The sequence below is a fragment of the Cherax quadricarinatus genome, chromosome 9, assembly GCF_038502225.1.
Source record: "Cherax quadricarinatus isolate ZL_2023a chromosome 9, ASM3850222v1, whole genome shotgun sequence".
NCBI classification, from domain to species: Eukaryota; Metazoa; Arthropoda; class Malacostraca; order Decapoda; family Parastacidae; genus Cherax; species Cherax quadricarinatus.
In genome coordinates, this window is record NC_091300.1 from 49,594,374 (window position 1) to 49,608,138 (window position 13,765).

The following is a 13,765-nucleotide window of genomic DNA, read 5'->3' on the forward strand; positions in this document are numbered from 1 at the left end:
GGGGGTGTCGATCGTTTCTGGGAAGAAGGAAGGTGGAGAAGTATCATCCCGGTAATTGTCGTTTTGGGGTTTGGCGGGCCAAGGGCCAGGTGGAAACCGGAAAAGGGGGGGAAGGCCAAATTGGGATTTTAAAATTGGGGGCAAAACCCTAGAGAAAAGGCCGGGGGGGATGTAAGGTTCCAAGAGGAAGGGCCGAAAAAAGGTCCGGAATTTCCCGGGGGCGGGGAAAGGAAGGGTTTGGGGGTCGGGCCTCAGTACCTGAAGGGGGGAGGAAACAGCACCCGGGAATAGGTAAAGGCATGGGAAAGTCGAAGAGTGGTCCCAAAAAGGGGGAGGAGGGTCAGAGCGAGTTTCGGTATCAAAAAGGGCCCCGGGGTTTTTAAGGGTTTATGGGCTAGGGCCCATGGTTAGGTTATTCCCTTTTTTTTTGAAAAAAAAAAAAGAAAATAAAAATAAAAAAAATAAAAAAGGGGGCCGGGGAGGGATAGTTCCCAGGAGGAATGAAAGGGAAAAAATCTCCCCCCGCGCCCAAGGAAACCCCAGCACCCAAACCTGAGATGCCCGCATGGGAAACCCCCGCCTGCCCCACCCATCATGCTAAGTAAACTTTAAAAACTGGGATAGCAACTCCCATCTGCCCCTTCCACTCGGTGGACAAAAAAGAAGGGGCCCGGGTATCCGCCACAAGCATATTTCGCCCACCTGGAGTTCCCGTGGCTTTTAGAGATACCTGCGTCGCCCCAAAGGCACCCCCAAACTACTCCCGGGGTGCCGGGAGGGATCGGGACATCCCCCGGTGAATCCAGATTCCCACGGCCCCCAACCTACCCCCCTAAGAACCTCAATGGGAAAAGGGGTGGACCCGGGATCCTTTCCCCCACCCCAAAGGGAAAAAGCGGGCCTTGGGGGAAATCCCCGGACAAAAAAAGGAAGGGCCCAAAGGGGGGGGGTGGGGAGGAGGAAAGAAAAGGGAGGATGGGGGGATGGGATGGGGAGGGGGTTTAGGGGGTAATTGGGGGTTCCCGGGCTGAGGGAAAAAGACCCAAAAAAAGGGCTAATTCCCCCAGACCAAAAACCTCTTCACCGCCCGGCCCCCTTTAAGGAAGTCTTTAAAATAAAAAATTTAGTCCATTGTTGGTCGAAACTGGGGAGGGGGGTTCATGGGTGTTGGGCTTTTCCGGGGTAAAAAGGGGAAAAATAACAAAGAACATCATCAGGAGATTTTTTTGTTGGCATTCAAGGGGGGACCAGAGTTGGATCCGGCATGGGACAGGCTGGTTTGAAAATTTCCGCCTTTTTGGGGGGGGCTGGGCGCCGTCGCCATACCCTACCCTTCATGCCAGTTAACCAGCAATCCAGGAGAGCAACCTCACATCTACCGAGCTACCTCGGTGGACAAAAGAGAGGGCGGCCGAATATCTGTGACAATGCATACTTCCTTTGGCCACCACCCTCGGAATTTGAAAGGCGGCCTCCAGAGATTCACCCATCACCCGAAAGACACCCAAAGCCACCTCCCTGGGGGACCGGAGAGGGAACGGGACATCCCCAGGCAATCCAGATTCCACGGCAAACTACACCACCGCCAAGAACCTCAATGGAATGGGATTGACCCCAGTACCCTTCCCCCTACCTATAAACCAGTAGGCCTGTGGGAAGAATCCCAATGGCCAAAAAGAGGAAGGGAATAAGGGAGGGATGGGGGAAGAAGGAGGAAAGGGGAAAGAGAGGATGGGATAGGGAAGGGGGAACTGGAGGTAATTAGGTTCGATCTGAGGAAGGAGACCAACAGGTCTAATTCCTCAGACCAAGAGCCTCTTCACCACGCCAAGGAGCCCCCCTTGAAGAGGGGAATGGGAGGTAATTAGGTTCGATCGGAGGAAGAAGACAGAAGGGTCCAATTCCTCAGACCAAGAGCCTTGTCACCACTGCAAGGAGTCCCTTTCCCCCCTTGAAGAGGTTTGATGACAGTGATTAAGCTTTTTTTTTTTACCAAATTTTTAGAGGAATTCATGCGATTCCTTGTCGCATATATTTATTTTAAAGTAATTGCTGTTTTTAGATTTTCTGTCTTTGGAAATGTTTTGTGAACTTATAGTCTAAGATAAAAAATAAAAGGCCAATGAGAAACAAGTCTTATTTTATAATGGGATAAGAAATACTAATTCTTACTATAAAAATATTAATTTTTATTATAAAATGATTATCACATAAAGAGCACAAACCTTAACCTAGTGCGAGTATCACAACCTGCAGTAAACTGTAGGTACAGTCCATATCGATATGTATCATTGCAAGAAAGTGTATGACCCAGAGGGTGTGTGTCTTCTCATGTGTTAAGGAAATGTGCCTCAGAGCTTACACTTATACTGACTTGACTATCTTGTCCTCTAAACCTTTATTTTTTGGAAACATGCTTTGGTTCAACCTGTCTTGACGAATGAAAAGCATTCCAATCCTAGTAAATATTTCAGACGAACGATATTCGAATCTGTTCTTAACGACATTTCTTAAGTATTTCATCTTCAGCTTAGATATTTTGGTAAATTATTTGACAGAGCCCTAGATATATTCAATGCTTTTGATAGGGGTAGAGTATAACTATCTGTGGTTTCATCCACCTTTCCAATGAAAATTAATTTTGAGCTTCCTTTCTGCTTATTTTTCTTGCTGTAGATGGCTCATTTTCTGTTTCTTCACTAACTGTGATATTCAGCAGTGGGGTCTTGTCTCATACTAATTTCTCTAATGATTTTCAGACCACATTCATATTTACTCTACATTGCACTTTTCATAATTTAGCCGTATTGTTCACTAACCCTTATGTAGCTTTTCCTGAATATTATACTTTCAGATTCAAAACTGTCTCAGAGGTTAAATTAAAGCAAACCTTTGCCCTTTGTTACACTAAAGCAAACTTTTGCCACTGAAAAAACTTCATAATTATAATCTTCAACCTTCTCTTAATATTCTAAGCATCGTGCCACAACTAACTTTCTTTATCCACACCCTTCAGGAAGGGTTCTTGATGCTGACAAGATCCTCTACATGATCCTCTGCATGATCCTCTACGAATTCAGCATTTCTCGAAAACATTAGTAATAATATAAGCACCAAGCCTCAGCCTTCTACCAATGTTTTAGGTGTGGTATGCGGTTTGTCTATGAAAGTTTACATTTTTCATTGCACTAAGTGTTTAAAAAATTGAATTCTGTTTTGTAAAATATTTTGTCTCAGTAACATGAACATTTTGTATATAAACAAACATTAATAAATGGGCAATTTTGCCTTTGGTAACCTATTCTATAATAAAAGTGCAAAGGAAGCTTGTATCAGCCAAAGTGTCAATGCAGATAAAGATTAATTACTAAAATTTCAATTTAGCATCTTGAATTTAATTTACTTTTGCAAGCCAGCATGAACCATCATTAAGTTATCAACACACCAAAAACAAACTTCGTTCAAAAGCAACTCATCAATGAAATAAAGTTTGTCAAGCCTAATGAGATGCAAATTAATATAGTATGGTTTCTGGGCCACTCAGTACTGCATTACTTAAAATGTAACAAAATCCTCCATACTTTCAAAGTAACATTGAACATACACTATATTTCAGAAAGTGTAAAAATCTTAAATAGACTGCTGAAGCAAATGTTTCAACAGTAAAAAAAATGTAGCTTTACAATCAAATTAAGAAATTAAATATTAATTTATTCATAAATCACACGTACATTGAACTGAAATATAAGCGCTTAGCTGAAGCAAAATGACTAAGTTGTAAAAACATTAATTTCAATGTTTATAATGCATTAAGGATAAATCACTCCTGTGTTAACAAATTAATCGCGAGACTAGTTTTCTGGTAATTTAAAAAATTAAATGACCATAGAGTAATCAGTTTATGGTTTAAAATGTGTATTAAGCACACATGAAATACCAAGGAACAATTAAATATAAAAGTAGGTTTCTCATCACGAGAAAAATTCCAGTAACTTGGCACAAATTTTAGAGGGATATTCATTAATAATTGGTTATCGTGACTATGATTCACTGATAGTTTGCAAACTGCCTTGTGAACTTTGTCTACTGATAGAATTATTATCGGTTCCCGATCTTCTGCCGTCTCTTTTTTGGCTTGTTTCTTTAATTCTTTCATCTTGCCGTTTTTGATCAGTTTCTCCTAGGATTTCTTGATGTGATTCTCCTGTTTCTTGACGTATTCCTAATGCTTCTTGTGTTTCACTTAATACTTCTGGATGCACGTCACCTAGCGTTTCTCGAGATATTTCACCTAATGCTTCCTGACGTGTTTCACTTGATGTTTCTTGGTTAATTTCACCTTGCCTTGTAGCCTCTCTTTCATCTATGTTGTTGCTAGTAACTTGAGCGAACGAGTTTAACTCATCATCATTGGTAACTGTTTTTGAATGAAACACCTGTGGTAGGCTTTCTACACCTACACTGCTAAATGATGTCACTTCCGTTGAAGGCGAGGCCCCAGATATAATAGCAATGGAATTATTGGAGTCTGTATCTGAACTATTGGAACTTGCATCAGCAACTGTTGTGGTGGTTATGATACGATTTGCAATCTCCTCGTACCTGGGGGGAAAAAAAAGTGGTAATTAACAACACTGTATAAACACGGACCAAATAACAACTTTGCAATTTAATTATAAAAGGGCGGAATAGTTCAATCATAAATTTGGGATGAAATATGTCCAACATAAAATACTTCACGATATATATATATATATATATATATATATATATATATATATATATATATATATATATATATATATATATATATATATATATATATATATCGTGCCTAACAAGCCAAGCTGCTCAAACAAGCTGAACGCTCTTAAAAAATGCATTTCCTTAATTTAAATATAATGAATTAATATGGCATGAAATTTTTAAATTGCACCAAAACATTATGTAACATAACTTTGCTAAAATTGAGCAATTAAAAACTCATTCAAATTTGTGGCACTCAGATTTTGCCAATTATGATATTTGGCGTTTTTACTGAATAATCTCCCATGAATAATTTTCATAACTCGCTCTTTTTGACACTGTTCATGTTTCGTACTGGTGCAAGACCCGTTAATTAAAAACCAACAATTAAATTATATTAAAAATGTGCTTACTCAAATTTCTATGCCCAAATCATTCGTGTCACCAGATATTTCTAATTAATGCCACTATTTATTAGGCAATATTTAGAGGTATGGCCTCTGCAATACAAAATGTGTTCTGATATGAAAAGGTTAAACAATAATAGTATTAATTACGAATGCAAGCAAAAAATGGGCTAGAATCCAGGAATAACTTTCCCTCTAACTGAGAGTGAAGAGATTAAAGAGTAAAAGACCAGTATTGAATTCTGATTTTCTGCTGTTGCACAAATGTAATTTCAGAAGTGAAAAAGGACTAAATTCAGTCCCATAAGTGATATCTGAGTTGTGTGTTTATATCATTCCGTCAAATATAATTAAAGAGGAGGAAACATCATTCCTGGACCTTCTTATTAACGAGTCGTTAATATATTTCACATTACACTAAAACCAAAGAAGTGGGGTAAAAAAAAATAGTGAAATCTATGTTCTGACTAGGCATGAATACTTAACAAAACAAAACCTTAGTAGTTAAACTAAGCTGTGAGGAAACACAGGAATAATGTGCAGAGCTTAGCGAGGACTTACTTAGGGGGTTTCTCGGAGAGAATGGAATAGTAGTCAGGTGGAAGACCATCAGAGGTGAGGATAGCGTCATAACTAGGAGGCTTATCCTCGGGGTCGCCCGTACTCCCTCCCTCCACTGCTGCAGAGTCTCTGAGGGCTCTCTGAGAGATGAAAACATTGTTAGTCGGGATAAAGTGAAGGTTGTGCATAACTAAGTACAGGTACACATAAGAGTAGTTACACGAATTTAGGCGACCACAATTATCATACGTAGGAACATGTGTGTAAATTACCTAGGATAACCTTAAAAAAAAGAGTCAAGACGAAGTAACTTATTTCCGTTAGGGTTCTTTTAATATTTTATTTAAAGTCTAGCTGTGCGTGTGCGTCTGTGTGTGTGTACTCACCTAGTTGAGGTTGCAGGGGTTGAGTCCGAGCTCCTGGCCCCGCCTCTTCACTGGTCGCTACTAGGTCTCACTCCCTGAACCGTGAGCTTTATCATACCTCTGCTTAAAGCTATGTATGAATCCGGCCTCCAGTACATGGCTTTCCAAACTATTCCACTTCCTGACTACTATGTGGCTGAAGAAATACTTCCTAACATCCCTGTGATTCATCTGTGTCTAACTTCCAACTGTGTCCCCTTGTTGCTGTGTCCAATCTCTGGAACATCCTGTCTTTGTCCACCTTGTCAATTCCTCTCGGTATTTTGTATGTCGTTATCATGTCCCTCCTATCTCTCCTGTCCTCCAGTGTCGTCAGGTTGATTTCCCTTAACCTCTCCTCGTAGGACATACCTTTCAGCTCTGGGACTAGTCTTGTTGCAAACCTTTGCACTTTCTCTAGTTTCTTTACGTGCTTGGCTAGGTGTGGGTTCAAAACTGGTGCCGCATACTCCAATATGGGCCTAACGTACACGGTGTACAGGGTCCTGAACGATTCCTTATTAAGATGTCGGAATGGTGTTCAGAGGTTTGCTAGGCGCCCATATGCTGCAGCAGTTATTTGGTTGATGTGCGCTTCAGGAGATGTGCCTGGTGTTATACGCACACCAAGATCTTTTGCCTTGAGTGAGGTTTGTAATCTCTGGCCCCCTAGACTGTACACCGTCTGCGGTCTTCTTTACCCTTCCCCAATCTTCATGACTTTGCACTTGGTGGGATTGAACTCCAGGAGCCAAATGCTGGGCCAGGTCTGCAGCCTGTCCAGATCCCTTTGTAGTTCTGCCTGGTCTTCTATCGAGTGAATTCTTCTCATCAACTTCACGTCATCTGCAAACAGGGACACCTCAGAGTCTATTCCTTCCTTCATGTCGTTCACAAATACCAGAAACAGCACTGGTCCTAGGACTGACCCCTGTGGGACCCCGCTGGTCACAGGTGCCCACTCTGACACCTCGCCACGTACCATGACTCGCTGCTGTCTTCCTGACAAGTATTCCCTGATCCACTGTGGTGCCTTCCCTGTTATCCCTGCTTGGTCCTCCAGTTTTTGCACTAATCTCTTGTGTGGAACTGTGTCAAACGCCTTCTTGCAGTCCAAGAATATGCAATCCACCCACCCCTCTCTCCCTTGTCTTACTGCTGTCACCATGTCATAGAACTCCAGTAGGTTTGTGACACAGGATTTCCCGTCCCTGAAACCATGTTGGCTGCTGTTGATGAGATCATTCCTTTCTAGGTGTTCCACCACTCTTCTCCTGATAATCTTCTCCATGATTTTGCATACTATACATGTCAGTGACACTGGTCTGTAGTTTAGTGCTTCATGTCTGTCTCCTTTTTTAAAGATGGGGACTACATTTGCTGTCTTCCATGCCTCAGGCAATCTCCCTGTTTCGATAGATGTATTGAATATTGTTGTTAGGGGTAGATATAGCGCCTCTGCTCCCTCTCTCAGAACCCATGGGGAGATGTTATCTGGCCCCATTGCCTTTGAGGTATCTAGCTCACTCAGAAGCCTCTTCACTTCTTCCTCGGTTGTGTGCACTGTGTCCAGCACTTGGTGGTGTCCCCCACCTCTCCGTCTTTCTGGAGCCCCTTCTGTCTTCTCTGTGAACACTTCTTTGAATCTCTTGTCGAGTTCCTCGCATACTTCACGGTCATTTCTTGTCTCTCCTCCTTCCTTCCTTCCTTCCTTCCTTCCTTCCTTAGCCTAATTACCTGGTCCTTGACTGTTGTTTTCCTCCTGATGTGGCTGTATAACAGTTTCGGGTCAGATTTGGCTTTCGCTGCTATGTTGTTTTCAAATTGTCGTTGGGTCTCCCTTCTTATTTGTGCATATTCGTTTCTGGCTCTACGACTGCTCTCCTTATTCTCCTGGGTCCTTTGCCTTCTATATTTCTTATATTCCCTAGCACGCTTGGTTTTTGCCTCCCTGCACCTTTGGGTGAACCATGGGCTCATCCTGGCTTTTTCATTATTCCTGTTACCCTTGGGTACAAACCTCTCCTCAGCCTCCTTGCACATTGTTGGTACATATTCCATAATCTCATTAACTGGCTTCCCTGCCAGTTCTCTGTCCCACTGAACCCCGTTCAGGAAGTTCCTCATTCCCATGCAGTTCCCTTTCTTGTAGTTTGGCTTCATTCGTCCTGGCCTTCCTGCTTCCCCCTCCATTTGTAGCTCTACTGTGTATTCGAAGCTTAAACCACATGATCACTGGCCCCAAGGGGTCTTTCGTATGTGATGTCCTCAATATCTGCACTACTCAAGGTGAATACTAAGTCCAGTCTTGCTGGTTCATCCTCTCCTCTCTCTCTTGTAGTGTCCATTACGTGTTGGCACATGAAGTTTTCCAGTACCACCTCCATCATCTTAGCCCTCCATGTATCTTGGCCCCCATGTGGCTCCAAGTTTTCCCAATCGATCTCCTTGTGGTTAAAGTCACCCATGATCAGGAGCTTTGCCCTGCATGCATGAGCTCTTCTGGCCACTGCAGCCAGTGTGTCAACCATCGCTCTATTGCTCTCGTCATACTCTTGCCTTGGTCTCCTGCTGTTCTGTGGTGGGTTATACATCACTGCAATTACCACCTTGGGACCTCCAGAGTGAAGTGTTCCCACTATGTAATCACTTCTCCGCTGTCTCCTCTCCAGTTCATCAAAATTCCATCGGTTTTTGATCAGCAGTGCCACTCCTCCACCCCCCCTGTTCCCTCTGTCTTTCCTCAGGATCTGGTATCCCGTTGGAAAGATGGCATCTGTTATCATAACTGTAAGCTTGATTTCTGTGAGAGCTATGATGTCCGGTGATGCCTCTGACTCTTTCGTGCCACTCCTCCCACTTATTTGTTATGTACTCGCCTCACCTATTTGCACTTACCTATTTGTGGTTGCAGGGGTCGAGTCTTAGCTTCTGGCCCCGCCTCTTCACCGGTTGCTACTGGGCCCTCTCTTTCCCCGCTCCATGAGCTTTATCAAACCTCGTCTTAAAACTGTGTATGGTTCCTGCCTCCACTACGTCATTTTCTAGGCTATTCCACTGCCTTACAACTCTATGACTGAAGAAATACTTCCTAATATCTGACTCATTTGTGTCTTCAACTTCCAATTATGGCCTCTTGTTTCTGTGTCCCCTCCCTGGAACATCCTGTCTTTGTCCACCTTGTCTATTCCACGCAGTATTTTATATGTCGTTATCATGTCTCCCCTGACCCTCCTGTCCTCCAGTGTCGTCAGGCCGATTTCCCTTAATCTTTCTTCATAGGACATTCCCCTTATCTCTGGAACTAACCTTGTGGCAAACCTTTGTACTTTCTCTAGTTTCTTGACGTGCTTTATCAAGTGCGGGTTCCAAACAGGTGCTGCATACTCCAGTATGGGCCTGACATACACGGTGTACAGTGTCTTGAACGATTCCTTACTAAGGTATCGGAATGCTGTTCTCAGGTTTGCCAGGCGCCCATATGCTGCAGCAGTTATCTGATTGATGTGTGCTTCCGGAGACATGCTCGGTGTTATACTCACCCCAAGATCTTTCTCCTTGAGTGAGGTTTGCAGTCTTTGGCCACCTAGCCTATACTCTGTCTGTGGTCTTCTGTGCCCTTCCCCTATCTTCATGACTTTGCATTTGGCAGGATTAAATTCGAGAAGCCATTTGCTGGACCAGGTGTCCAGTCTTTCCAGGTCTCTTTGAAGTCCTGCCTGATCCTCATCAGATTTAATTCTCCTCATTAACTTCACATCATCTGCAAACAGGGGCACTTCTGAGTCTAACCCTTCCATCATGTCGTTCACATATACCAAAAATAGCACTGGTCCTAGGACCGACCCCTGTGGGACCCCGCTCGTCACAGGTGCCCACTGTGATACATCATTACGTACCATGACTCGTTGTTGCCTCCCTGTCAGGTATTCTCTGATCCATTGCAGTGCCCTTCCTGTTATATGCGCCTGATGCTCTAGCTTCTGCACTAATCTCTTGTGAGGAACTGTGTCAAAGGCCTTCTTGCAGTCCAAGAAGATGCAATCAACCCACCCCTCTCTCTCTCGTGTCTTACTTCTGTTATTTTATCATAAAACTCCAGAAGGTTTGTGACACAGGATTTGCCTTCCGTGAATCCGTGCTGGTTGGCATTTATACTCTTGTTCAGTTCCAGGTGCTCCACCACTCTCCTCCTGATAATCTTCTCCATAATTTTGCATACTATACACGTCAATGACACAGGTCTATAGTTTAGTGCCTCTTTTCTGTCTCCTTTTTTAAAAATGGGAACTACATTTGCCGTCTTCCATACCTCAGGTAGTTGCCCAGTTTCCAGGGATGTGTTGAAGATTGTGGTAAGTGGCACGCACAACATATCTGCTCCCTCTCTAAGGACCCATGGGGAGATGTTGTCCAGTCCCATTGCCTTTGAGGTATCGATGTCCCTTAGCAGTTTCTTCACCTCCTCCTCATCTGTATGTATGTCGTCCAACACTTGTTGGTGTATTCCTTGCTGGTGTCCCCATCTGGTCTGTCCCCCCAGAGTCCTTCCTGTCTCTACTGTAAATACTTCCTTAAATCTCGTGTTGAGCTCCTCGCATACCTCTTGATCGTTTCTTGTGAGTTCTCCACCTTCTTTCCTCAGCCTTATCACCTGGTCCTTGACTGTTGTCTTCCTCCTAATGTGGCTATACAGCAGTTTCGGGTCAGATTTGACTTTCGATGCTATGTCGTTTTCATACTGTCGCTGGGCCTCCCTCCTTATCTGTGCATACTCGTTTCTGGCTCTTCTACTAATCTCCTTGTTTACCTGGGTCCTATGCCTCCTGTACCTTTTCCATTCTCTGTTGCACTTAGTTTTTGCCTCCCTACACCTTCGGGTAAACCAAGGACTCGTTTTGGTCTTCCTATTATTTCTGTTTCCCTTGGGAACAAAACTTTCCTCTGCCTCCTTGCACTTTGTTGCCACATATTCCATCATCTCGTTTACTGATTTTCCTACCATTTCTCTGTCCCACTGAACCTCCTGCAGGAAGTTTCTCATACCTGTGTAGTCCCCCCTTTTATAGTTTGGCCTGTCCCCTTCAGTTCCTGTTACCTTCTCCACTTGTAACTCTACTATATAATCAAAACTCAGAACCACGTGATCGCTAGCTTCAAGGGGCCTCTCGTAAGTGAAGTCTTCAATGTCTGAACTGCTCAGGGTGAACACAAGATCCAGTCTTGCTGGCTCATCCTCCCCTCTCTCTCTGCTTGTGTCCCTGACATGTTGATGCATGAAGTTTGCAAGTACCACATCCATCATCTTGGCTCTCCATGTTTCGGGACCCCCATGTGGCTCCAGGTTTTCCCAGTCGATCTCCCTGTGGTTGAAATCGCCCATTACCAGTAACTTTGCTCTGCTCGAGTGAGCTCTTCTTGCCACCTCAGCCAGTGTGTCCACCATCACCCTGTTGTTTTCTTCGTACTCCTCTCTTGGCCTCCTGCAGTTCTGTGGTGGGTTATACATCACTCCAATGACTACTTTATGTTCTCAGGATTGAATTGTACCTACAATGTAGTCTCTTTCTCCAATCATGTCCATGCCTTCCATTTCCTCAAATCCCCATCGGTGTTTTATGAGCAGTGCAACCCCTCCTCCCCCTCTACTCCTTCTATCTTTCCTCAGGATCTGATATCCCGTTGGGAAGATTGTGTCTGTTATTGTCTCAGCGAGTTTTGTTTCTGTGACTGCTATGATGTCTGGGGATTTTTCACTGATTCTTTCGTTCCACTCCTCATGTTTATTCATTATTCCATCTGCGTTTGTGTACCAAACTTTCAGTTTCTTTTCTATCATTGTGGTCATGCAAGAATTTTGGGGTTGGGGGAGCGAGAGCCTTGGTGGGGGCCTATATGGGGCTGTGGTGTTGGTGGGGTTTGTGATGATGGGGGTGGGGTCAGAATGCCCATAAGGGACAGCTGTTGGGGTGAGGTTTTTGATATGGGGGTTGGTGGCAGAGGGAACAGTGAGTGGGTTGTAGTATAGGTTGCTCAGCTGCATTGGGAATGTCGCGGTTGGAGTCTTTTGGTGGGAGATTCTGTGGGGTGTGTTTGCCCTTCCTCCTGTGTCTGTGTCCTGCTCATTTTCGTCATTGCCTCTCGTTCCTCCTTGCGTCTCTGTACCCTCTCTTTCAGTGTAGTCCTTTCTTCTTGTGTTCTGTCGCGGTCAAGGTATACTCTCTGGTACCCCTGTTTGTCCCTCAGTCTTGCTTTCTCTTGCAGAATCCTGGTTCGAACTGATTCTTCCTTGAAAGTTACTCTGACAGGCCGTATCCTTCCACTCGCAAACCACCCAATTCTCTGAGAATTTGTCACCTGGGTCATATCGGCCTCACCTATTGTTTTCATGATGCCTTCAATCATTTTTTTCTCCTGTTTTATTTCTTCAAAGTTGTCCCCCTTGGCTTCTTGGAGCCCGTACACAAAAACTGACCTCACCCTTTCCTCCTCCCACAGTCTCCATCTGCTTCCTCTGAGGCATTTTATTTCCTTCCATTGACATGTTCTTGCCTTCAGTCCCTGTCATATCTGAAACTTCTATTCTCAGTGAACTGTCTTTCATGACCAGCTGTCCCTTGCTACTGCAGTTGGCTGTTAGAATCTCTGCATATAGCATACCTTCATTGTCTTCGGACCTGTCATTTGATCTTAGTGTGCTCCTCGTCTTTTCCCTGGCCCCACGTGGGTCTGATAGGGCCTTCGTGTACGTCATGTCTCCGTTGTTGCTTACCGTCCCCTTGTCTGCGCCTGACATTGAATTTCCTGATGTCACATCTGAATTGTCATTTGTCTCTCTAATCTGTTTCAGGCTTTGCAGTTTCTCTTCTAAGCACTGTATCCTAGCTTCTGCTGCTAAGACCTGTACTTCCCACTTCCTGCACTCTTCAGCTATCCGCTCCTCCATTTTCTTACCAAGCTCTACTATCTTCCTTCCCCACTCTTCCTCCCTTTTTTGGAGCTCTAACTCCCAGTCTTTCCTCCCTGGTTCGTCTACCAGATCTCTGGTTTTCCGTCCTCTAGGGCCACCCATTTTTTTTTTTTTATTACCACAGACAGAAGGCTAGAGGAGGGAGAGGGTGCGAGGGGGAGAGAGAAAGGGTAGAAAGAGGGAGAGAGAGGAGAGAGAAAGGGTAGAAAGAGGGAGAGAGAGGAGAGAGAAAGGGTAGAAAGAGGGAGAGAGAGGAGAGAGTATGGGGGTGAGGGATAAGACCAAGGGGGAAAGAGAGAGAGAAATGTGAGGGGGAGAGAAAGGGTAGAGAGAGGGAGAAAGAGAGGGAGAGGGAGAGAGAGAGGGGGAGAAAGGAGGGTGAGGGAAAAGGCTATGAGAGAGAGAAATGGAGAGATGGAGAGAGAAGCCTATAGAGAGAGAGGAGGGTGAGATAGGGTTATGGGAGTGAGGGAGTGAGGGAGAGAGAGAGAGAGAGAGAGAGAGAGAGAGAGAGAGAGGGAGAGAGAGAGAGAGAGAAAGAGTAGGGGGACGGGGAGGGAAAAAGACTATGAGAGAGAGACACGCGAGGGAGGGGGAGAGGGAAAGATAGGAGGGAGTAGGGAGTGAAGGCAAGAGTGGGGGAGGGGAAAGGTCTGTGGGGGAGGGAAAGGTGTGTG

General features: G+C 44.4%; 1 pseudogene; it reads right to left on the reverse strand.

Annotated features, from left to right (window-relative positions):
- Positions 1-2,171: 2,171 nt before the first annotated feature.
- The window catches only part of LOC138850915 (uncharacterized), a 54,481-nt pseudogene continuing 42,887 nt past the window's right edge, over positions 2,172-13,765 (reverse strand).